General features: G+C 33.7%; 3 long non-coding RNA genes and 1 pseudogene across 4 annotated transcripts; 2 read left to right on the forward strand and 2 right to left on the reverse strand.

Moving 5' to 3' along the window:
- Positions 1–650: 650 nt before the first annotated feature.
- On the forward strand, positions 651–2,724 carry LOC120148666 (annotated as a pseudogene).
- Positions 2,725–3,242: 518 nt separating this feature from the next.
- LOC120148655 lies at positions 3,243–3,882 on the reverse strand. The gene is made up of 2 exons (XR_005518389.1): positions 3,816–3,882; positions 3,243–3,649 (listed from the first exon to the last, which is right to left on the reverse strand). It is a non-coding gene; the product is annotated as an uncharacterized LOC120148655 (long non-coding RNA).
- On the forward strand, positions 3,816–20,843 carry LOC120148658. Its single transcript, XR_005518392.1, has 3 exons — positions 3,816–3,939; positions 6,983–6,985; positions 20,831–20,843. It is a non-coding gene; the product is annotated as an uncharacterized LOC120148658 (long non-coding RNA).
- Positions 12,431–13,297, reverse strand: LOC120148656. Of its 2 annotated transcripts, XR_005518391.1 has the most exons (5): positions 13,232–13,297; positions 13,083–13,101; positions 12,927–12,988; positions 12,645–12,804; positions 12,431–12,518 (listed from the first exon to the last, which is right to left on the reverse strand). It is a non-coding gene; the product is annotated as an uncharacterized LOC120148656 (long non-coding RNA). The 2 variants fall into 2 exon arrangements; XR_005518390.1 differs by lacking the exons at positions 12,431–12,518; positions 13,083–13,101; positions 13,232–13,297 and having other exon boundaries at positions 12,673–12,708; positions 12,798–12,804; positions 12,927–13,046.
- Positions 20,844–24,961: the final 4,118 nt, after the last annotated feature.

The raw sequence follows: 24,961 nt of genomic DNA on the forward strand, positions 1-24,961 counted from the left end.
CTAATTACGATTGTGGAAAGCACAACTCCGGTAGGAATTGGATTCTGCTTCTCACTCTCACATTGCTTATTTAATCTGAGATTCACAATTAAACTTCGCCTTCAATTTCTCTACCTCATCCAAAATTTCAGTTTCTCAGGTACGAGCTTTCATAGCATTATATTTATAATCCTCATGTTATGTTCTTAATTATAGATATCTCAATTTATTTTCCTTTCGTTTTTGTTCTCTCTTTGTGGGCTTATTTTAATCATATTTTAGTAATAAATAGATATGAATAAATCTTAAATATATATATAAATATATACACACCACATTTTTTCTCTATGTAAACCTCGGAATATTTTTTCTTTGATTTTAGTCCAATGGACGTGTTAGTGTTTATCCACTTGTACACCAACTTAAAAAAAATTAATTGTAAATTAAGTTGAGAGGTAAAAGTAGAAAAAAACTAGGACCACAATGACCGTAGTAAATGGAATTAATACAAATCTAAATAAGCTAATGCCTAACCATTTTGATTGATATAGACGTGTGTTTCTCAGTTTCAAAATATTATATAAACATGTGAGTTCGCATTTAAGTTTTCACACAAAGGGAATTGATATAAATTGACTCAAAATCTTCATCTTGGATTGTAAAACAAGAATTCTGATTTTTTGACTTTTTTTGTTCTTCTCTTTTCCTTCTTTTGTTTGGCTCCCGAGAAAGTTTTAACAGGTAAGAAGAGCAATGAATGCATTAGTGGCAACCAACAGAAACTTTAAGCTGGCAGCCAGGCTTCTTGGTTTGGATTCTAAGCTTGAAAAGAGTCTGCACATTCCTTTCAGAGAAATTAAGGTGATTTAGTTTATCTGAGTCCAAATAACATAGATTTCCGGGTGTAATGGATGTTGGAAATAACTTGCAGGTTGAATGCACCATACCCAAAGACTCTTTGGCAACTTTTGTTGGATTCAGGATTCAGCATGACAATGTCAGAGGACCCATGAAAGGAGGAATCCGATATCACCCAGAGGTATTCGAAACACTTAATGACTGAATCTAAAAACGTTCCTGAATTCGAGTCCTGAATTTGGTATTCGAACAATGCAGGTAGACCCTGATGAAGTGAATGCATTAGCACAACTAATGACATGGAAGACTGCAGTTGCCAATATCCCCTACGGTGGGGCTAAAGGTGGGATAGGATGTAATCCGGGAGAGTTGAGCAAATCCGAACTCGAACGCCTTACTCGAGTTTTCACCCAGAAAATACACGATCTTATTGGCATTCATGCTGATGTTCCAGCACCGGATATGGGCACAGGTCCACAGGTACAAATATACTATTCATCCCAGCATGGATATTTGGTACTTAAATCGGTAGTGATATATATTTTTTTTTCTTTTGTTGTTTAACTACAGACAATGGCATGGATACTGGATGAGTACTCAAAATTCCATGGCCATTCACCTGCTGTTGTCACTGGAAAACCAATTGTAAGCATTTAACTTCACATTGTATTTAAAGCTAGTTTTAAGTAGACATAATTTTTATTTTTTCCTATAGGATCTTGGAGGATCACTTGGCAGAGATGCAGCCACTGGCCGAGGGGTACTCTTTGCAACAGAGGCTCTTCTTAATGAACATGGCAAGTCCATCTCTGGACAAAGATTTGTAATTCAGGTACAATTTTTTTATTCCAAAAAAGGACTAATTTTTTACAAAAGAGTTGTTGAAAAATGGGGATTTTCGTTTTCAGGGTTTTGGAAATGTTGGATCTTGGGCAGCACAACTCGTCCATGAGAAGGGAGGGAAGATTGTTGCAGTAAGTGATATAACAGGGGGCATCAAGAACAGCAATCCCAATTTGGTCAAACACGTCGAAGAAAACAAGGGTGTCAAAGGGTTCCATGGGTTGAAGACTGTAATATACTCATCCCGGCTGCACTCGGAGGCGTTATCAACAGGTAAACTATCATCGGAATTCAAACTCAAAAGACGTGTTGTCAAATAATTCAACTACGGATACAATTGGTTCTAATTGTTTAACTTTGATCCTCAATGAAGGGGAAATGCAAATGAGATTAAAGCAAAGTTTATAATTGAAGCTGCTAACCATCCCACTGATCCAGAGGCTGATGAGGTTAGTTCTTGTGATCTGAAGTTAGCAAATAAATACCTGAATTCGTTAATTTTCACCTCCCCCCCCCCCCCCCCGCAGATTCTATCAAAGAAAGGGGTGATTATTCTTCCAGACATATATGCAAACTCTGGAGGAGTCACTGTTAGTTACTTTGAGTGGGTTCAGGCATCCCCTTTCTTAAATCATGGACAAAAAAGAAAAACACTCTAATTTCTTTACAAAAGCAAATGATAGCCCTTATCAGATGCTAATTGGTCATGTTGGATAGCAGAACATTCAAGGTTTCATGTGGGATGAAGAGAAGGTGAACAATGCTCTAAGGACATACATGACCAAAGGGTACAAAGATATTAAGGAGATGTGCCAAACCCACAACTGTGACCTTCGAATGGGAGCCTTTACCCTTGGGGTTAACCGCGTTGCTCGGGCTACTGTTCTTCGAGGTTGGGAAGCATGAGGATGCAAATTCCTAATGCTTGGTTTTTGAATAAACATGGAGGCTGCTAGTGCTATGAACCTCCTGATTCTTGTCCACTATTGTGGTAAAAGCCTCATTTATATTGAGGAGCTTCAAATGAAGTTTTGTCATTTGTATTTCTTGCTTTAATGTTGAATTTTACCTCAGTGGACGCAATCATCGGATTATAGACCTAGCAATTTTGAGGACAACAAAAAATAACATGAACATAATTCTAAACACTGAATAAATATATGGTAAACATAGGGTGAAAATGAGCACAAAATGATGACAAACAAATTACGCAAGTGCAAACTTCAACAAACCAAGAATGCCAAATCAAAGGATATAAGATTTTCGGACATAATCACCAATCCTAGGAATTGAAGCATGACAATTTTCGGACATGGAAGACAAGGATAGCAAACATACTTTGGTTGTGGAAGAAATCTTGCAAACCAGCATATGCAAAAACTGAAGCAAAGACAAAAGAAGAAAGAAGTTTGGGTGGAAGCAAAAGCATAAATCAATTTTTCATTGAGAGATCAGATATAAGTAATAAAAAATACACCGACTTTCACCTACTACAAGACTTAACGGTCAGATCGGAGACTCGGACAATATAATTTCCAACAGAATGTCTACAGAAAAGCATATTCAAAATAACCATAAAAACTTGCCATTTCCAAAGTTTCAGACTTCAGACAAGAAGTACAAGATTGCAAGAACTACTACAGGCACACACTAATAAGTTTCTATTTATTCCTTATATGCAAAGAAGTCTAAGGTAGGAGGAGAACGGGATAGTTAAACCTTAAACCCCAACACTGTTGAGAAAGGGAACTGCTTGACTGTGCTAAAGCTATCAACTATGTTTACTTTTATGAAAACCATAAAGTGTTAGAGCAACTTAAGTCTATCCATAACGATGCTGCATTTATCCTTGAAACTTACATCTCTAGGACATACGACCTTCGCTAGCTGCCATGTCCTCAGCTTGTCTAAGGTTCCAGTACTCCAGTTTTCAATGTTTTTGTCGTTGTGATCATCTGGTAACTGATTCCTACGTAATACAATGGCAAAACTTATTCAGCATTCATACATTTGAGCTGACAATTTAGATTCCTTTATTTTCTTTTAAACAGGATTTCATGAGGTACGGGGGTGTAAAAGAATTCAAGATGGTTTAGAATTTCATGGAACCATATGCAAAAGCCAAAGTTCTATACCTTTGTGTTTCCGAGTTTGTAACTTCTGACACTGCCGAACTTGAGCCCACCTCTAGTGAAGGCATCTATGAACCAAACATGGAAGGAATTATTGCAAGCAACAAAGATTGACTGTTTACCATACGTAGAAATACTCCTGCCTGTTTCTTCCCCCATTTTCTTTACATTATGTAACACCCCAATCCGTACCCAACCCGAATACGAGTCCGAGATGTCATATTGACTTTTTAAAGCAATATTTTTACCAAATAACATAATATTTGAACTTATATTAAGAAAATACGATAATATATTATCTAATTATGTCCGTTATAAAATTTTGAGACAAAAACGTATTTATAAATAGTACTATACTATATGAACAGTACCGTGAACAGTAATGAACAATACCCTGCTACAATGCTGCTACAGTACTTCCGTAAAACATTCATAAACTCTTAAAAGTTAACCTTTCATCGCTATACATTTACATAAATACATTTAAAACATTCCAAAACTCGATCAGAGCACATATACTTAATTTAAAGACCTTGTTTACATGCCAACCTATTTATCACAAAATGACACATACTGTGTAATTTACTTTTGATCTGATCTTCGAACAGAGATATGATGTTACTTTGAACTTAGCTTTGATCCTCCAGCTTCTTAGTACCTACGTGTAAATCACTTATACACTAAGTCATAGACTTAGTGAGGCATAAACATAATAATGATACATTTCTCATAAATATAAACATGCAATCTACGAAATCAATTGTTTCACATATGATTTCCGTATATATGATAACAACATAATAACATATGATCATGCGAACACTTTTATAAGCCCATTAATATGCTTATCAGTACTTATATTACTATTACTATATTCCTTTTTATCATATAAATATATATATTGAACATTTCTATACATACCTTGAAACACATATACCATTTCACAACAGAACATACATAGTATCATATCAATTGATTTATTTACTCTCTTTAAAGTCCATGTATACTTTTGAGAACTTAAGGTATGTGAGTACATTGAGGTTGTGCACCACTATGCTGTCACCACAGCTCGTATAAATGTCCCGAAGGACCTATCCAGAGGTCATAAAGAACCTCGACAACTGTCCATAGGTCCCGAAGAACCTAGGTAAACTTTCCATATGTTCCTTAGAACATAGGTAAACTGTTCGTATGTCCCGAAGAACATAGGTAAACCCTCGACTCTTGGCATGCCAACTATACTACTAGCTCTCATATCACTTAACATGGGCATTATCATTTATATAATTTCACGCATTCACATGCAAAATTCACTTTTCATATGATTTCATAATCATATGCCATTTAACTTATAACACTTTTCTTGTGTTCATATGACATGTAAATCATTATCATCTCTTGTTCTCATATACTTTACATACATCACATATATTCATATAGGCTCACGGTTTTATCACCTATCATGTCATTTCACATATACACTTTTATATCACATAAACCCATATCTTCTTATCACATAGCTTCTTATTATATCATTCACCTCATCTATTCAAACATACATACATTCATTTCATTCTCTATATCCTTGTCACATAGCTTATTTTATTTCTCATGTTCTTATGTAAGCACATATGTCATTTCTTGTTTACTTATGTTCACACATATATATATATATATATATATCACACATACATGTATTCAAGTAATCATGTAGATCATGTCACATATAGTAACATATACCTATTTTCATATACTCATGCACATATAAGAATCCCATCAATCATATAACATTTTAGGACTCACTTCATACCATAGTAACTCCATCACTGGCTCATCGCAAGTCAATGTATGTTCAATAACATAAGTACAATAAAATTGCACTCACCTTAGCCTTGCTTGTTTTGACTCGATCCTAATCCTTTGTTTGTTCTGGAACGAAATTACGTTCTATATCTACATAGTAATAAATTTATACATATCAATAATCTAATTGTATACTTTAATCTTCCAATTCTTACACTAAAGGAAAGACCAATTTCATTTCTTGTATAAAGTAGGTATCAATACATCTCAAACTGGGGTATAGATACCCTGCCTATGGTATAGATACCCTGCCTATGGTATACATACCCTGTCAACATTCTGGAAATTTTCATCTTCATGGGGGTATCGATACCATACTGACATTCTTTAATTTTTCGTTCAAGATGAGGTATCAATACCCCTTCATAGGGTACCGATACCCTTTACCCAGAAATTACATTTTGAGCACGAAAATCACCTCATTTATGCTCAAACACTTCCTATTTCATCCCATTATATATACTTAACTTATCTACTCATACTTGAACTCATTAATACTCATTCAATACATCATTAACTTCAAAATCATATCCACCACATGAAATTCAAGAATTAAACTAAATTTTTAACATGTTCCAAATTCAATTCTAATGCTTTAGACTTCTTAATTCTTCTTATGACAAGTCAAATATCTCATCAAAACTCTAAAAACCAAACCATATCAAAATTCACTCATCTTATTGTTTTAAGCTTATATAAGCTTTCCTTAATCTTATATAACACCCAATTACTCCAACCCAACCTAAATTTAACCCGAAATTAACTAAATAGAAGACTCGCCTTTGAGCTTGGAGATACGGGAGGAGAGAAAGAAGAAAACATATTTATGGAGAAATCTCTCAAACTTATCCCGTATATATCCATATCTTATCTATTTCTATGTCAAATGACCATTTTGCCCTTTAATTCATTTGATAATTACTAACAACTCTCAGGAAATATTTTCCAATAAATCATTGAACTCTTCAACTTTTCCACTTTAATCACTAATTCTGAAATTTTACAATTTAGTCACTAATCCATAGTTTGGGATGTTACAAATCTCCCTTCATTTTAAGAAAATTCGTCCTCGAATTTTCATTGTACATATTGATAAGAACATATCTTCAAATGTTCTTATGTTGTCTCCTTTACTTACTCTTTCATTTTTAGCTCTCTAACTACCTTTTTCCCCTATATAAACATCTACTGTCATTTATCATATAAATAGTAACAAGTAACCTCAATTTATTTCTGTCTTTTCTCTCTTCTATTTTGCATTTTCCTTTGATCTTTCTGAAATCCATATAATGTCACTTATCACGTAGACAGTAATATTCATTTTCATCACTCAACATCATAAATCCATCTCTAATTACCTTATAACAATAACCAAACTTTTATTTCATTTTCGTTTGACTAAGAACTCCACCTTAAATATTATTTTTCCAAATATGATTAAACATACACTTTACAGAATCAAACAATCTTTGTACATTACCTTGCACACTTTTCTTACTGCTATATCGAACTTATCATCTATACTTCCATATAACATTTATCATATCTAGTTCTTTAAATTCAACCATTTTCATTTCTTTATCCACTTATCCTTCCATAATCAACATCTCCTAATAACTGAACCATATCTTTCACCTATGTTTTCATATTCTTTTTGTATCACTTTTACTTATCGCTAATTACCTCTCTTTATTCCCTCTTCATAACTCTTATAATCCATATGAAGTACCCAAAATCTTGTTCTTATACAATATCTTTATTCTTTCGACTACTACCTTTAATTTCCTTCGAATACACAAATCCAAATCTACATCATACTTAGTTAACTTAGCCTTATATCCTTTTCCCATATTACAATCAAATCTCCCTACTATTGCAACTAATCTATAACAATTATTTAATCTAGGGCACAAGCCCTTAATCGACCAATCATATACATCATTTCCAATTGAAATTATCCTTATAGTAGTTTACTTAACTTATCAAATTTACGTTCGTTCTCATACACCATATAATTTCCATTGTTCAGATTCAACCATTCTATTTACCTTTGTCGTGTAAACTGATCACTGATATACATATTCTTAAACTATTCCAAAACAATATTCTATATTTCTTGGTTCTTTTATATTATTTAATCTGTCTAAACTGATTAACTTTATTCTTTTCAATTTGCCATTGACATTTATATATATTAATTATATAACTTACTCATTTCCAATCTTACTACAAATCCAATGAATAGTAACTCATCAACTTAATAGGAAATTTAATTCTCTGAATTCTAATGGGACACTTTCAATATATCTTATTTATCCAAACACTGTGCCCTACTAAATTTGTTACTGTCACATCACTATAAATAACTTCCAATTGAATTCTCAATTCTTTCACCAATTTACTACTAATATATAAATACCTGCTATTATCTCTGGATTATCAAGATCTTCATTGATATTAATGTTATACATTCGAGCAGTGGAACGTATTTCCTGTTGAGTAGAGGATTCATGTTCACTTCTGCCTCTGCCTCTTCCTCTACCCCTTCCTCTTTGAGACATCGAAGCATATCGCTCCAACTGTGCATGCTCTTCTGTCCATAATGGACAATTTCTCATGAAATGTCCTGTTTCCCCACATCGGAAACAAGATCCAGATTTAACTCTACACGTCCCACCGTGATATCTTCCACAAGTCTGACAATGTCTCTGTTGTGCTCTTGCATCACCAGACCCTACTGATTGGTTCTGTCTAGTTCTCATCTGATTTGATTCTCTAACGAAGGATACTACTGATCCAGACCTTACCTGAGACGGCAAACCAGAATCTCTACCTCTCTTGGGTGGTGCAGAACTCGATGAAGCCCCGGTTCTTTTAGATAGTTGGGGTCTTTAATCCCCAAACCTTTCATTCTGAGCTCTCTCTAGAGCTTTAGCACGATTTACTATTTTTTAAAACGAGGACAAGTTCAGTATTATCAACATTTCTTTCAACCTTGGGCGCAAGCCCTCAACAAACCATTCACACGCATCCTTCTCTGTTGGAATTAACTCGGTCACAAAATGACTTAACTTATTAAAATCGCACTCGTACTCATACACAGTGCGATTCATCTGTTTCAGATTCAAGAGTTATTTCTTCATTTTACTGATAAACTGATCTTCTATATACTTGTTCTAAAACTCTTCTAAAAATAAAGACCAGGTCACTTGATCACTTGTCATTCTCAGAGTGACATTCGTCTACCAGATTCTAGCTTGCCCACGAACCAAGGAGACAACTCCCTCTAATTTCTCCACATTAGAACAGTGAAGTCCATCTAACATAATCTTTACATCATTAAGCCAATGGTTTGTAGCAACAGGACCTTCTTCGGCTTCACCTATAAACTCTGGAGCTCCTAAACCATTCAACTCTTTTGCAATATTCATTCTCGAAGTTGAAGTAGCAGGAGGTTGAAAACGTATCAATACCACATCTAACGTTCTAAAGAACACATCTTGATCAGCTACAGACACTCCAGAATGTGCATGTTCTTCACCTTGACTGGCCAGGGCATGTGAATTACTGCTTTCAGCGGGTCGATCATCTCCCGCTTCACTTTGAGAGCTATTATGTCCGGACATCTAATAAGAATAAAAATATCATTCTATTAGCAAAACAACATACTCCATAGTATACCAGATCAGAAGTTTTCACTATTTTGTTGGTATGTATACATTATAAAACACTCTAAACTTCGATTTATATCGAGAATCGACTAAACCGTAGCTCTGATACCATTAAATGTAACACCCCAACCCGTACCCGACCCGAATACGAGTTCGATATGTCACATTGACTTTTTAAAATAATATTTTTACCAAATAACAGAATATTTGAACTTATATTAAGAAAATACGATAATATATTATCTAATTATGTCCGTTATAAAATTCTGAGACAAAAATGTATTTATGAATAGTACTATACGGTATGAACAGTACCATGAATAGTACCGTGAACAGTAATGAATAGTACCCTACTACAATACTGCTACAGTACTTCCGTAAAACATTCATAAACTCTTAAAAGTTAACCTTTCATCGCTATACATTTACGTAAATACATTTAAAACATTCCAAAACTCGATCAGAGAACATATACTTAATTTAAATACCTTGTTTACATGCCAACCTATTTATCACAAAATGACACATACTGTGTAATTTACTTCTGATCTGAACTTCGAGCAGAGATATGTTGTTACTTTGAACTTAGCTTTGATCCTCCAGCTTCTCAGTACCTACGTGTAAATCACTTACATGCTAAGTCATAGACTTAGTGAGACATAAACATAATAATGATACATTTCTCATAAATATAAACATGCAATCTACAAATTCAATCGTTTCACATATGATTTCCGTATATATGATAACAACATAATAACATATGATAATGCGAACACTTTTATAAGCCCATTAATATGCTTATCAATACTTATATTACTATTACTATATTCATTTTTATCATATAAATATATATATATTGAACATTTCTATACATACCTTGAAACACATATACCATTTCACAACAGAACATACATAGTATCATATCAATTGATTTATTTACTCTCTTTAAAGACCATGTATACTTTTGAGAACTTAAGGTATATGAGTACATTGAGGTTGTGCACCACTATGCTGTCACCATAGCTCGTATAAATGTCCCGAATGACCTATCCAGAGGTCATAAAGAACCTCGGCAACTGTCCATAGGTCCCGAAGAACCTAGGTAAACTTTCCATATGTTCCTTAGAACATAGGTAAACTGTCCATATGTCCCGAAGAACATAGGTAAATCCTCGACTCTTGGCATGCCAACTATACTACTAGCTCTCATATCACTTAACATGGGCATTATCATTTATATCATTTCACGCATTCACATGCACATTTCACTTTTCATATGATTTCATAATCATATGCCATTTAACTTTTAACACTTTTCTTGTGTTCATATGACATGTAAATCATTATCATCTCTTGTTCTCATATACTTTACATACATCACATATATCACATTCATATCATATATTCATATAGGCTCACGGTTTTATCACCTATCATGTCATTTCACATATACACTTTTATATCACATAAACTCATATCTTCTTATCACATAGCTTCTTATTATATCATTCACCTCATATATTCAAACATACATACATTTCATGTCATTCATTTCATTATCTATATCCTTGTCACATAGCTTATTTTATTTCACATGTTCTTATATAAGCACATATGTCATGTCTTGTTTACTTATGTTCATATATATATATATATATATCACACATACATGTATTCAAGTAATCATGTAGATCATGTCATATATAGTAACATATACCTATTTTCATATACTCATGCACATATAAGAATCCCATCAATCATATAACATTTTAGGACTCACTTCCTACCATAGTAACTCCATCACTGGCTCATCGCAAGCCAATGTATGTTCAATAACATAAGTACAATTAAATTGCACTTACCTTAGCCTTGCTTTTTTTGACTCAATCCTAATCCTTTGTTTGTTCCGGAACGAAATTACGTTCTATATCTACAGAGTAATAAATTTATACATATCAATAATCTAATTGTATACTTTAATCTTCCAATTCTTACACTAAAGGAAAGACCAATTTCATTTCTTGTATAAAGTAGGTATATATACATCCCTAACTGGGGTATAGATACCCTGTCTATGGTATAGATACCCTGCCTATGGTATACATACCCTGCCTATGGTATAGATACCCTGTCAACATTTTGGAAATTTTCATCTTCATGGGGGTATCGATACCATACTGACATTCTATAATTTTTCGTTCAATAGTAGGTATCGATACCCCTTCATAGGGTACCGATACCCTTTGCCCAGAAATTACATTTTGAGCATGAATATCACCTCATTTATGCTCAAACACTTCCTATTTCATCCCATTACATATACTTAACTTATCTACTCATACTTGAACTCATTAATACTCATTCAATACATCATTAACTTCAAAATCATATCCACCACATGAAATTCAAGAATTAAACTAAATTTTTAACATGTTCCAAATTCAATTCTAATGTTTTAGACTTCTTAATTCTTCTTATGACAAGTAAAAAATCTCATCAAAACTCTAAAAACCAAACCATATCAAAATTCATCTTTAAAACTCATTTTACAAATCCCATCCTAATTCACTCATTATTGTTTTAAGCTTATATAAGCTTTCCTTAAGCTTATATAACACCCAATTACTCCAACCCAACCTAAATTTAACAAGAAATTAAATAAATAGAAGACTCACCTTTGAGCTTGGAGATACGGGAGGAGATAAAGAAGAAAAGAGATTTCTGGAGAAATCTCTCAAACTTATCCGTATATATCCTTATCTTATCTATTTCTATGTCAAATGGCCATTTTGCCCTTTAATTCATTTGATAATTACTAACAACTCTCAGGAAATATTTTCCAATAAATCATTGAACTCTTCAACTTTTCTACTTTAATCACTAAATTCTGAAATTTTACAATTTAGTCACTAATCCATAGTTTGGGATGTTACACATTACCTCGACAATATTTGTCTCCTTCAAGGTGGAATCTCTTTCTAAATTAGGTTTTCATGCTAAAGGGAAAAAGATCGCTGAGATTGAACTTCATTAGATGAGGGGAAAATTCATTGACGAAAATATACTCACTTTCAACTTCTCAATTCGTCGAATTGCGTCCATAACAATTTTCTGTCGATGAGTAGCTTCAGAATTTGAGAGCTTCTGAATCATATCTGGATTATAAGACCTGTACTTTCCAATAATAATACGAAGAAGAAAATAAATCAAACAAGAAAAGTTTTCCCAAGCAATAGTCAAGACTCCCAGCCTTAACTCATAAAAAATTGATGATAACTACGCAGAAAATAGTGACCTCATCTTTTCCACAGCTTCAATTTTTTTTTCTGGTTGAGATTAAAGAGTTTTCTCTCAAGTTCCTATGAAACCAAAAAAGACAACTGGAAAGTTATGGGAACTATGATTGCTAGGGAGCAAAACAACAGCAAGTTATTCAGAGTTTGTTTACCTCTATGCTGAACATGCATTGCGTTAACAGCCAATAGATGATACGATAAAATGGAAAGAATGATGGCGAGATGGAAATAAAGTATAAAAAAGAATGCATGTTTGGAGTGAAAGAGAGAGAACATGTTACCATCCTATTTTATCCAGTATTTCTGCTTCATACTTCAAATGTTTCAAGCTTTTGCGCAAGAACTGTAAGCACAGGCAATATACAGCATAGTAGGAAGACAAAAACAGTCTTAGAAAGTGGGACAAATCAAAGGAGAACGAAAGGGGGATTGGCTACCTCATGGTTTTCGAGTGGTCTTACATAATATGGGGATAACCAGGGGAAGAACACAGACAAGGGCAGATACAAATGTACTAGTAAACCCTTAGCTTCACTATTTGTGAAATCTTTTATGGAGAAAATTAACAAAGATCATCGAAACATACTTTCCACGTTCATCACACCAGTCCAAGAAATGAAGAAAGATATCCTCAATCCTATAGAGGGCATGAAATTTTTTTTATCACAAGATGCATTTAGAACTTGTGTTTTTAGAACTTGAAAACACAAGAATATGGAAAGAATATAAATAACATTATTGTTTATTAGAGACTTCACCACCTTCCCCTGCTAGCAAAACTAGTAAATTGACCTATAGGAGAAAACATCATAAGTCCAACACCAGTATATCTTAACATAGATAATTCAGCCAGCCCTCCTGAAAATGCTATCCCTGCTTTTTATATGTCATATGGCGAGACCAAGAATTTTTGATTTTTCTTCTTCTTGTGACCCATGATTAAAGGAAATCGGATGAGAAAATGAAGAAAAAAGAAAATTAATTTAGACTACAAAGTGAAATGGAGTTTATACAAGAAGGGAAGAGTATGAATTAAAATTTTGGGGCTATGCAAGAGGATAAAATAGGCATGGTAATATGAAAACTATAGAAAAATTCCCTTGATCATAATCCCTAAGGTGACATTTAGTTCCCTGGAATGTTTATGGGGGAATTTGAATCTGTGAAGGAATTGGAATCTGTAAGTAATTGGAATCTATGAAGGAATTGGAATTTATCAGGAATTGGAATCCAATTCCATATTCTGTTTGGTTCGCAGACATGTCAGATGAATTTGATTTCAGTAATGTAAAATGACAGAATTGCCCTTATTAGTTTTTGCTTTATTTTAGTTTGTTTTACAACTTACATGTAGTAATATATTATAAAAAATTAAAAAATATTAAATTTTCATTTTATTGATTGATTATTCATTTCAATAAATTATAAAAATCATGCTAATAAACATCATAAGTTAAAATCATCGCAATCAAAATATGTTAGTAAGTTACCAAAAGATAGAGCAATATTTCGATACATTCCAATCGGAGTATGTTAATTAGTTACCAAAAAATATACCAAAAACTATTTTTATTCAATATATGAATTAGAAACCCGACACGACACAAAATAGTAAAAAAATATTTTTATTCAATAAAAACATTGACTTAATTGAAACAAAATTATATATAGAGGGGTATTATTGTAATTATTCCTAAATATATAAGGTAAAATTATATATTTTTTTCGGGTCGGTCCGATTTTTTCACCCTAGCCCAAACCCGACCCGACCCGAATATCACATTTAAAAAAACCCGTCCCGACCCGAATATCACACTTAAAAAACCCGACCCGACCCGAACAAAATAAAGTTTCACCCGACCCAACCCGAATATATGAATTAGAAATCCAACTTGACCTGACCCGAAATAATAAAAAAATATTTTTATTCAATAAAAAACAGTGATTTAATTGAAAAAAATATATATATAGAGGGGTATTATTGTAATTATTCCTAAATATATAAGGTAAAATTATATATATTTTCGGGTCGGGTATTTTTCACCCTAAACCCGAATTCGACCCGACCCGAATATCACACTTAAAAAATCGACCGACCCAACCAAAATAAAGTTTCACCCGACCCGACCCAAATATATGAATTAGAAATCCGACCCGACCCGAAATAATAAAAAATATTTTTATTCAATATATGAATAAGTTACCAAAAGATTGATGAGGGTAGTATGGTCAAATTTCAATTCCCTCCAACAAGGGAATTGAATTCTATCCATTATTGGAAGAAATTCACTTTTCCTCATTTAATAGAAAATTGAAGCCACGAGGGATTCCAATTCCCTTGGAAAACTTGAACCAAACATGAGAAAGTGGTGGAATTGGATTCTAATTCCCCCCAATTCTAAGGGATTTCATCCAACTAAACGTCACCTAAAGGATTTTCTTTGGCCTGCTAAAGCTTCCAGGGTAAATTGTATATATCCTTTAAGTTAACTATATAAATTTATATGATGCAAACCTAAAATTAGTCTGATTAAAGCAAACAATAAAAGGATATGCTTAGAATGGTTTAAGGCATCGATGAAAGTTATCCAAAAAGGTCGCAACCATGTTTGCCCACCAAAACTGACGGATTGACATGCTCCACATGGAATTTCTATAACGAAGTCATGCAAATTGTAAAAGAAGATTCGTCCTTCACAAAATAAGCACCATCTGGCCTACTGAGGGAATCCATGTTGGTATCAAAGATTAAAGGCAAAACATAACTATGGAAGGCCATACAGTTATTTCCTCATAGGAATTTTAGAGATTTACATGCATGTAGAAATATACAAGCCAGATACGATAAGATTCAGAATATAAGAGATAATTGTCAAAACATTAGTACAGTAGCAGCTCACTTATCAAGGATTTAGATTCCGATGTTTTATAATTCCTTAATTCTACTTCAATCACTCATCTAAGTAAACCATAGAATTTAAAGAACCAGTATTTCATTAATATATAGTATGCACTTAGAAATGGAGAACAAGCAAACTGGATCAGACCCAGTTGTCCAATGACTAAGATATTCAAACATCTGACTCAACTATGACCATCTCCATTAAACACAATCATCCATTAATATATAGGATTTAGATTTGTCGTCATCATATTGTTAATTTTTGGGTAAATTACGCCATTAGTCACTAATGTTTGGTTAAGTGTTTATTTTCATCACTGATGTTTGAAAAGTCACAAATCAGTCACTAATATTATCGTTTGTTCACTACAGCAAAACATAGTTTTAGCATCGTTTTTTAGTCCTATAGCGGCGTTTTTAAGCGCCATTAAAAGCACTTGCGGCGATAGAAAAAAAGCGCAAGAAGCGACAACCATACCAACGCCACTATAAATGAACCCTATTACGGTGTTTGTAGAGAAATGCCACTAAAATTACCATTTTGTGGCGTTTGGAATGTAAACACTGCTAAATGTTTAAAGTTAGTGGCATTTACTCTCAAAACGCCGCTAAAGAACAATTTTGCTGTAGTGGTTACAAAATGGTCACTAACATTTTTGTTTGTTACAAAATGGTCACTCGACGTTAACAGTAGTTATCAAATCGTTACTACAGTAGCGAAATGCTGACATGACACGTTAAACTAGCTGACTCAACATGTTTTACCGATCGTTTGACTCTTCTTTTTCTTTTTCTTCTTCTTAGATGCTCACAAGGCTTAACTTCAAACTGAATTTCACCCATTTCCCCTGCATTCAAACTGAATGCTCACAAGGCTTAACTTCAAACTTCGGTGCTTAACTCCGAAACTAGCTTGTACTGTACGGAATCGGATGTCTCCCTTGCATGTAAACTTGAAGAATGGTTCAAATAAAGATTGTTTCGCGACACACGGGTGAATGTATACGAATACTTTGAATAACTAAGGCCATAACCGAATTCGATGACTTTGTCTCCTTTATAGAATTTGTATGTGCGTCTGGGATAGTCGGTTGATAGTTCCGGTCGCAGCCTCATGTCTGTCATTGGTACTTTGGTGAAATCTTGTGGATACCAAGTCATGATAACATGTAATGAACCATCATTAGTCACAAACATTTCATTTTCATTAGCAAGAGATGGTATTGAATCAATGGTTTGTTACCTGGATTGTGATCATCGAAGTTATTTCCGCAAGTATAATACCTCCACCTTCTCCCGGATAACCAACCCACAAAATGCCACCGATTCTCGGATCATCCTTAGAGAAATATACATCAATAGGACCTCTAGAAAGAAGCACTAAAACAACTGGTCTTTTTGTAGACTTTGCAATGCTAGTAATGAGTTCTTGTTACCTCTAGGGAAGAAACAAATCGATGCGATCAAGTGTCTCTCTTTCTTGAGTTTGATCTAATCCAATTATCAACACAACATAATCTTCCCGTTTTGCAGTGTCGACTGCTTTGTCAATTGCAGTAGTAGAACGAGAAACCATATTGCAACCGGGGGTGATAAACAGTGTTCTTAACTTAGCTCTTCAAAGCTTGCAAAGGAGCAAAAGACTTGCATGCAGGGCCTGCATAGTTTCCGATAAGTGTTTGCGGAGAATCAGCATTCGGACCTATTACAGAAAGTAAAATAGATTTCGAAAGTGGAAGGAGTTTCACATCATTCTTTAAAAGGACAATGCCATTACGAGCAGCTTCAAGTGCTAGAATCTGGTGCTCGGGAGAGCAGATTTCCTATATTGCTGAAAGGAAGTTGCTCAGGATTTCCATCGAAAAGACCTAATCTCATTCTAACAGCAAATAGAAACTAAATGAAAACCATTTTGATTACAGAAATCACATACTTTTATGGAGCGGTCAGTCAGCTGGTTTAAAATGTCACGTTAGCATTCTGTTACTGTAACAACCATTTGTTAATTACTGTTAACGTCGAGTGACCATTTTATAACAAAACGATAACGTTAATGACCGATTTGTAACTTTTCAAAAATTAGTGGTGAAAAAGAACATTTACCCAAACATTAGTGACCACTAGCATAGTTTACCCATAATGTTAGCATTTTGTTACTGTAGCAACGATTTGTTAATTACTGTTAACGTTGAGTGACCATTTTGTAACAAACGATAACATTAATGATCGATTTGTAACTTTTCAAAAATTAGTGGTGAAAAAGAACATTTACCTAAACATTAGTGACCACTAGCATAGTTTACCCATAATTATTTAATGGTGAAGTAATCAAAATGAAAGTAATTCAAAAGTTGAGAGTAATCAAATTTTAAAATTTAGTGACAAAACAAGAACACGTGCAAAGTTGAATAATGGAAAAAATAGTTTACTCTTCTACAAATTAGATAGTTTTAAGGGGGCGAATGTCAATAGAGTTTCTTAACTACTTTTTTTTATAATAATAAATCTTAATAAATTAATTCATATATAATTTTTTATATTTTAAAGTTTTCACAAAATAATATCATAAAAATTAAAATAATAACTGATAAATTAATTTATACATACGGGTTATAAATTGGGCACCAACAAGTAACATATTGCTGTTGAGTTAATTAGGCGCCAAAATTGATTTACAGATAGTTAAAGTGGGCATCAACATCTTTAATATTCTAAGTGCTCGAACAAAAAAACCTTAAAGAAAAATAATAATTATTTTACTGTCGAAGTTGATTGGTTGGTGTTTTTTATACATAGTTTATTTATTTTTTTGGTAACAATAAACAGAAAACCAATGTTTTAACAATTACCAAGTGTTCTTCTCCTCGCCTACATATCCGACTGGGAAAGTCTTTGAATGTCAACGCCCGGGCTTTGCAGCACAGACAGACCGGTTGGCATCAGTCGACCACTTTGGGCAAGCGCATCGACGACGTTATTTGCCTCCCTACGAATGAGAAAGATCTTAATACTGTAACTGTATTGAAGAAGCTCACGAACTCTATGGATTAACGCCGGCTCATGTCGTTGCATGGGGGAAGCGAGGATTCTAAGTAACAGCTTCAGCATTATCCATCTCAACAAAGAAACGCCTGACACCATGGTTCCAGCTTCATGCCGGCATGAAGTACTGAGCACCGTCCAAAGTTCCGATGGAAACCCACTACCCAATCGCCATCAGAGTTCCGGAGAACGCCACCTCCTGTCGCTTCAATCGAGTTTAGGTTTACAACACCGTCTGCGTTGAGTTTGATTGCTCCGATTATGGGAGGTCTCCAAATTAACTTGACTTGAGTGTTCAGGGAACCATTCTCTGGTCTGGTTCGAATCGACTGCGCCCAGGATCGCATAGAAAGGATGATGGCCGTCGTGGAACAGCTTTCTCCATTGAAGATGAAGCTACATCGTTGTTTCCATAGCCTCCCCAATAGGATACCGGCTAGGTATCTCCACCAGTACGCCTCGCAATCCGCCCCTGCAACATCACTGAGATTAGTTTTCAGCCAGTCAAAAAGAGGAAGGGAGAAGAAACTTCTGTTATATGGGCTGATGTGATTTGCGGCCTTAAGATTCGAGCAGTGATGCAATCCCGAATGGTGTGAACTGTGAAGAATGGTTTCTTCTCCCCCTTACAAAGACTGGCAACCGAATTCCGACTAAAGACTACGGCGAGATTGTTGGAAAAATATGAATGAATTGATTTATTCAATCATGACTATTTAATATCTCTATTTATAAAAAATTAATTAAATATTTTCATAAAAAATAATTAATTCATTTCACCCAAAAAGTCAAGTCTTTTCATATTAACTTTTTCATCAAAATGTTATAATTTTTAATCAAATAGTTAAGTCACTTCATTTAAAGGTCTTAATCTTTCAATACAAATTACTCTCCTTATATAAATGGTTAAGTTGTGACACATCTCAACACACAAATTTTTCATTTTTCTTTCAAATATTTTCCTTTCAAATCTTCGATTCTTCCAAATTCATTTTTCAGTGATAGATAAATACAAAGATTGTGTTCAATTGTTCACTACGATTGTGCTTACTGTTGTGAACGGTTGTTGTTGTATCTTAGGAGACCGACGCCCAACATTACTCAAAGCACAGAGGAGAGGATGAATTTGTCTTAAGGAAACTGTTCATACATGCATCAACAAAACTCTTCTTCTATTTATTCAGTTCCCTCCGATTACAGGTTCTATTCTAATTTCACAAATTTTTTAACTTTATTATTGCTACGGACTTTTTTAGATTATCATACTACAACCCTAATTTTCAATATTTGCAACAATCTTAAGACAATTTCTTGTGTTGTAGTTCAATCTAAACTCAAACAGATTATCGTGGTAATATATTTAGGTTAATATATATTTTTTTCATATTATATTTATTATTTTGATTTTGATTTCGATTACAGAAAATGTCTGATACTTCATCCAATTCACAGTCTAATGCGATTGTAGCTACATAGACTCATGTTGCGAGCCAAACGTTACATATGACTATGAGTCGTAATGAAAAGCCTACGAAATTCAATGGAGAGAATTTCAAACATGGCAAAAGAAAATGTTGTTTTATTTGACGACATTGAATCTGGCCAACTTTTTGAATGATGATCCTCCTACTATTAGAGAGGATGAAGTGGATGCTGTAACCGCATTCAACATTACCGAAGCATGGAAGCACTCTGATTTCCTATGTCGTAACTACATCTTGAACAGTTTATCTGATGCACTTTATGAAGTATACATCATAAAGAAAATGGCTAAGGAATTATCGGAATCATTGGATCATAAATACAAAACTAAAGATGCTGGTACTAAGAAATTCTTAGTTGCCAAATTCTTAAGCTTTGTAATGGTTGATTATAAAACTGTTGTGAACTAGGTGCAAGAATTCCAACTGATCATTCATGGTATTCTCGCAGAAGGGATGATTATAAGTGAATCTTTTCAGGTGACGACCATTATTGAAAAACTTCCGCCTGCTTGGAATGACTTTAAAAATTATCTTAAGCATAAGAGAAAAGAAATGACAGTGGAAGATATGATTGTGAGACTTCGGATTGAAGAAGATAATCGATGTGCGACTAAAAGGCTAAACAAAACAACTAATCATAACATTGCCAAGAAAAATGTGGTGGAAGTCAAAAAGAACTTCAAGAAAAGAAAGCAATCTCAAATTGAGTCTAAACTAGGAACAAAAGGCAGTGTTTCTAAGAAGCAAAAATTCCAAGGGAAATGCTTTAATTGCAATAAGGAGGGACACGTGTCATTCGAATGTAGGCTTCCAGAAAGGTCCATAACAAAAACGGCTAATGTTGTGACAGAAATTTCCAAGGAAGTATTTGAACATGACCTATGTGATGTGGTCTCTGAAGTTAACTTGGTTGATTCAAATCCAAGAGAATGATGGCTTGATACTGGTGCCACACGCCATATTATTGTGACAATGACTCCTTTGTTGAATTGGTTTCTTGTGTGAAAGGAGAAAAACTCTATATGGGCAACGCTACAACTTCCAAGATGTTGAAAATATTTTGATGTTTCAATATAACAAATTAAGTTTAAATGAATTTTAAGGTTTTACAAATCATTTTTAAAGTATATTCGATTAAATTATTCGAATATCCAAATATTACTCCAAGTCTTTAAAAGATCATTTCAATCCTTACTAAAGTGTAAAATTATGTTTTAAACTTAGAATATTTTTGAAACAATTTTCACAAATTATTTCGAACCAAAATCGAGCCAAAAATTAAATTTACAAAGTGATGTACCGATGCACTACATTGATGTATCGATGCACACCCATTTCGAATGCATTTTGTGTACCGATGCACAAGCCATACATCGATACACTCTTGAATATTTTAAACATCGAATGCTTTTTGTGTACCGTTTCACAGACCATGCATCGATGTACTCCAGTCTCATTTGGAACATCGAATGTAATTAGTGCACCGATGCACCCCTAGTGTACTGATTCACTAAGTATTCAAACAGTCGAAATATTTGAATTCTACACATAGTGTACCGATGCACCTTGGCTATGCATCGATGCACCATACACTCCAAACTGTTTTATTAATTGTTTTCACACCATAACAGCTCTATTGACTCCACTAATGATCCCCAACGTTCAGAAGTGATCCAAGGAGTATTTAAACAAGCTTAGGAGCCATTGATCAATAACAATTAAGAAGAGAAGCAAAAGAATCAAAGAGAAAGCATCAAACCTCAAGTTTGAGCATTTTAAGCCTATTTTTCATTCAATATTCATTTTGCTTTCAAGAACACTTATTGTGCTCAATTGTATTTATTTTTAATGTTCTTTCTTTGTTCTAGAATTGTGCAAACATCTTACCTTGTGAGGTTTTCTTGCAAGTTTGCAAATTTGTGCAAACATCTTACCACGATTGTCAATGGTCTCAAATCATATGGAGAGATCATTCCAAACGAAAAGCTTATGAGGAAGTTAGTTTACTCTCTTCCAAAATCTTGGCAATCAAAGAAGACAACAATCATCGAGGCTAAGAACCTAAAGTCTTTAACTCTCGAAGAGTTAATTGGTTCACTCCTCATTCATGAAATGATGCTTCAAGATGAGGTAGAACTCAAGAAGATCAACGAGCCAAAGAAGGAGATGGATAGAAAGAAGAGCGTGGGCTCTCGAATCCACAAGAGATGAAAGTGATTCAAATGAAGATGACGATGATGAGGAAATGGCATTATTTGTCAAACGGTTCATAAAGTTAATGAGGCCCAACCGAGGAAGAAAATTCAAACGAAATGAAGGCTTCAAAAATGAACCGAATGAGAAAGACCCTATCATTTGCTACGAATGCAAAAAGGCAGGGCATACCAAATATGATTACCCATAATTGAAGAAAAAGGGTCAATCAAACAATAAGCACAAGGCTCATGTGGCTACATGGAGCGATGAAGAAGGTTCTGATGAAGAGGAACAAGAAGTTACAAACTTGTGCTTGATAGCCATCGGGGAAAACTCTCAGGTGACCTCTAACTCATTTGATTCAGATGATTTATCTTATGATGAGTTATTAGAGGATTATAATGGGTTGGCTTCATATTATAAGACTTTATTTTCAAAATACAAAAATGATATTTCAAAATTGAAAAATGAAAATAGTTTTATGTCCAAAACCAACAATGATCTTGAAAGTAAGATCAAAGAATTACAAATCAAATTAGATAAATTTGAAAAGAAAAATATCAATTTGCATAACTTACTTTCAAGAATAAATGACGATCATCAAAAGAAAATTGATGATCTTAAAGCTTCTTTTAATAAAGTTGATCTAAAACGTTTTGAAAAAGGAGAAAGTTGAAAAATCAACTTTGTTAGAAAAAGTTTTAAAAACTACTATCATAGAGGTCCCCGAATAACCTCTAATGGAAAATCATTAGAAGTATATGGGTTCCTAAAAAACTCATTACTACTAAAGATAAGGATATCCTACATAAATGGATACCTAAGGGGATTAGAATTTTGGAGATTAATGAATATGGACCCAAAAGAAATTGGGTACCAAAAATAAAAATTAATCTATGTTTGTAGGGAAATGAGCGTTACTACAAGGCACGAGAAACAAATTCAAACTCATGGTACCTTGATTGTGGATGCTCAAGACACATGACCGGAGACAAGATCTGGTTTATAGAACTTAACGCCAAAAATAGAGGAGATGTGACTTTTGGTGATAATTCAAAAGGTCACATTGAAGGTATAGGCACTATAGGAAAACAATATGCTTTTGTCTTGGTAGATGACTATTCTAGATATACTTGGGTTCTATTCTTAAGTACTAAAGATGAAGCATTAGAAAAATTCATCACGTTTTCAAAAATAATCCAAAACGAAAAAGGTTACTCCATAACTAGTGTTAGGAGTGATCATGGAACTGAATTTGAAAATCTTGGATTTATTGAGTTTTGTAATTCTAATGTTCTTAGCCATAATTTTTTAGCACCTAGAACCCTTCAACAAAATGGAGTTATTGAGAGGAAAAATCGAACTTTAGAAGAAATGGCTAGAACCATGCTTTGTGAAAACAATTTGCCAAAATATTTTTGGACGGAAGCCATAATTACCGCTTGTTATGTTAATAATCGAGTAATGATTAGGCCAATTTTGAAGAAAACTCCATATGAACTTTTCAAAAATAAAAAGCCTAACATTAGCTATTTTCATCATTTTAGATGTAAATGTTTTGTTTTAAACAACGGTAAAGAAAATCTTGGCAAATTTAATGCTAAAAGTGATGAAGGAATTTTTATGGGCTATTCCTTAAATTCTAAAGCTTATCAAGTATGTAATAAAAGAACTTTAGTTGTAGAAGAGTCCATACATGTTGTTTTCGATGATAATCCCCTTCCAAGGAAGGATTCTTGTGTGAATGATGATGTAGGTATTGTAAACACAAATGACGTTAGACATGACATTGGAGAACCATCATCAAAGGAAGAAACGAAAGATGAGGAAACTCATGATGTTCTTGAGAATCTAACCATTGAAGAAAGGGAAGTCTCTTACCCAAGAGAATACAACTATGTCAAGGATGGTGAGATAATAGGTGATTCATCAAAAAGGGTAACAACTCGATCTTCTCTTAGAAATATATGTAATTATGTTGCATTTATCTTATGCATAAAGCCTAAGAATATTAAAGAAGCATTAAATGATAAACATTGGATTATGGCTATGCAAGAAGAATTAAATCAATTTGAGAGAAGTAAAGTATAGACATTAGTTGAAAGGCCTAGTAATAAATCTACTATAGGTACTATATGGGTATTTAGGAATAAGCTTGATGAAAGTGGTAATATAGTGAAAAACAAAGCTAGACTTGTTGCTCAAGGCTATACTCCAGAAAAGGGCATAGACTATGATGAAACATACGCTCCCGTAGCTAGGATGGAAGCAATTATAATGTTATTAGCATTTACATGTTTCAATGAATTTAAATTTTATCAAGTGGATGTTAAAAGTGCATTTTTAAATGGTTTTATAACAGAAGAAGTGTATGTGGAACAACCTCCTGGTTTTGAAGATTCAAAATTTCTTGATCATGTTTTTAAATTGAAAAAAGCACTTTATGGTTTAAAACAAGCTCCTAGAGCTTGGTATGAAAGATTGTCAAATTTTTAATTAAAAAAGGTTTTACAAAAGGGAAGATTGACACTACATTGTTTTTAAAGCATAAAGGTAAAGATTTATTAGTAGTTCAAATTTATGTTGATGATATAATATTTGGTTCTACTAATGATGTTCTTTTCCAAGAATTTTCTAAGCTAATGCAGAGTGAATTCGAGGTGAGCATGATGGGGGAGCTCTCATATTTCTT

Source organism: Hibiscus syriacus, unplaced genomic scaffold, assembly GCF_006381635.1.
Source record: "Hibiscus syriacus cultivar Baekdansim isolate YM2019G1 unplaced genomic scaffold, ASM638163v2 tig00110984_pilon, whole genome shotgun sequence".
Taxonomy (NCBI): domain Eukaryota; kingdom Viridiplantae; phylum Streptophyta; class Magnoliopsida; order Malvales; family Malvaceae; genus Hibiscus; species Hibiscus syriacus.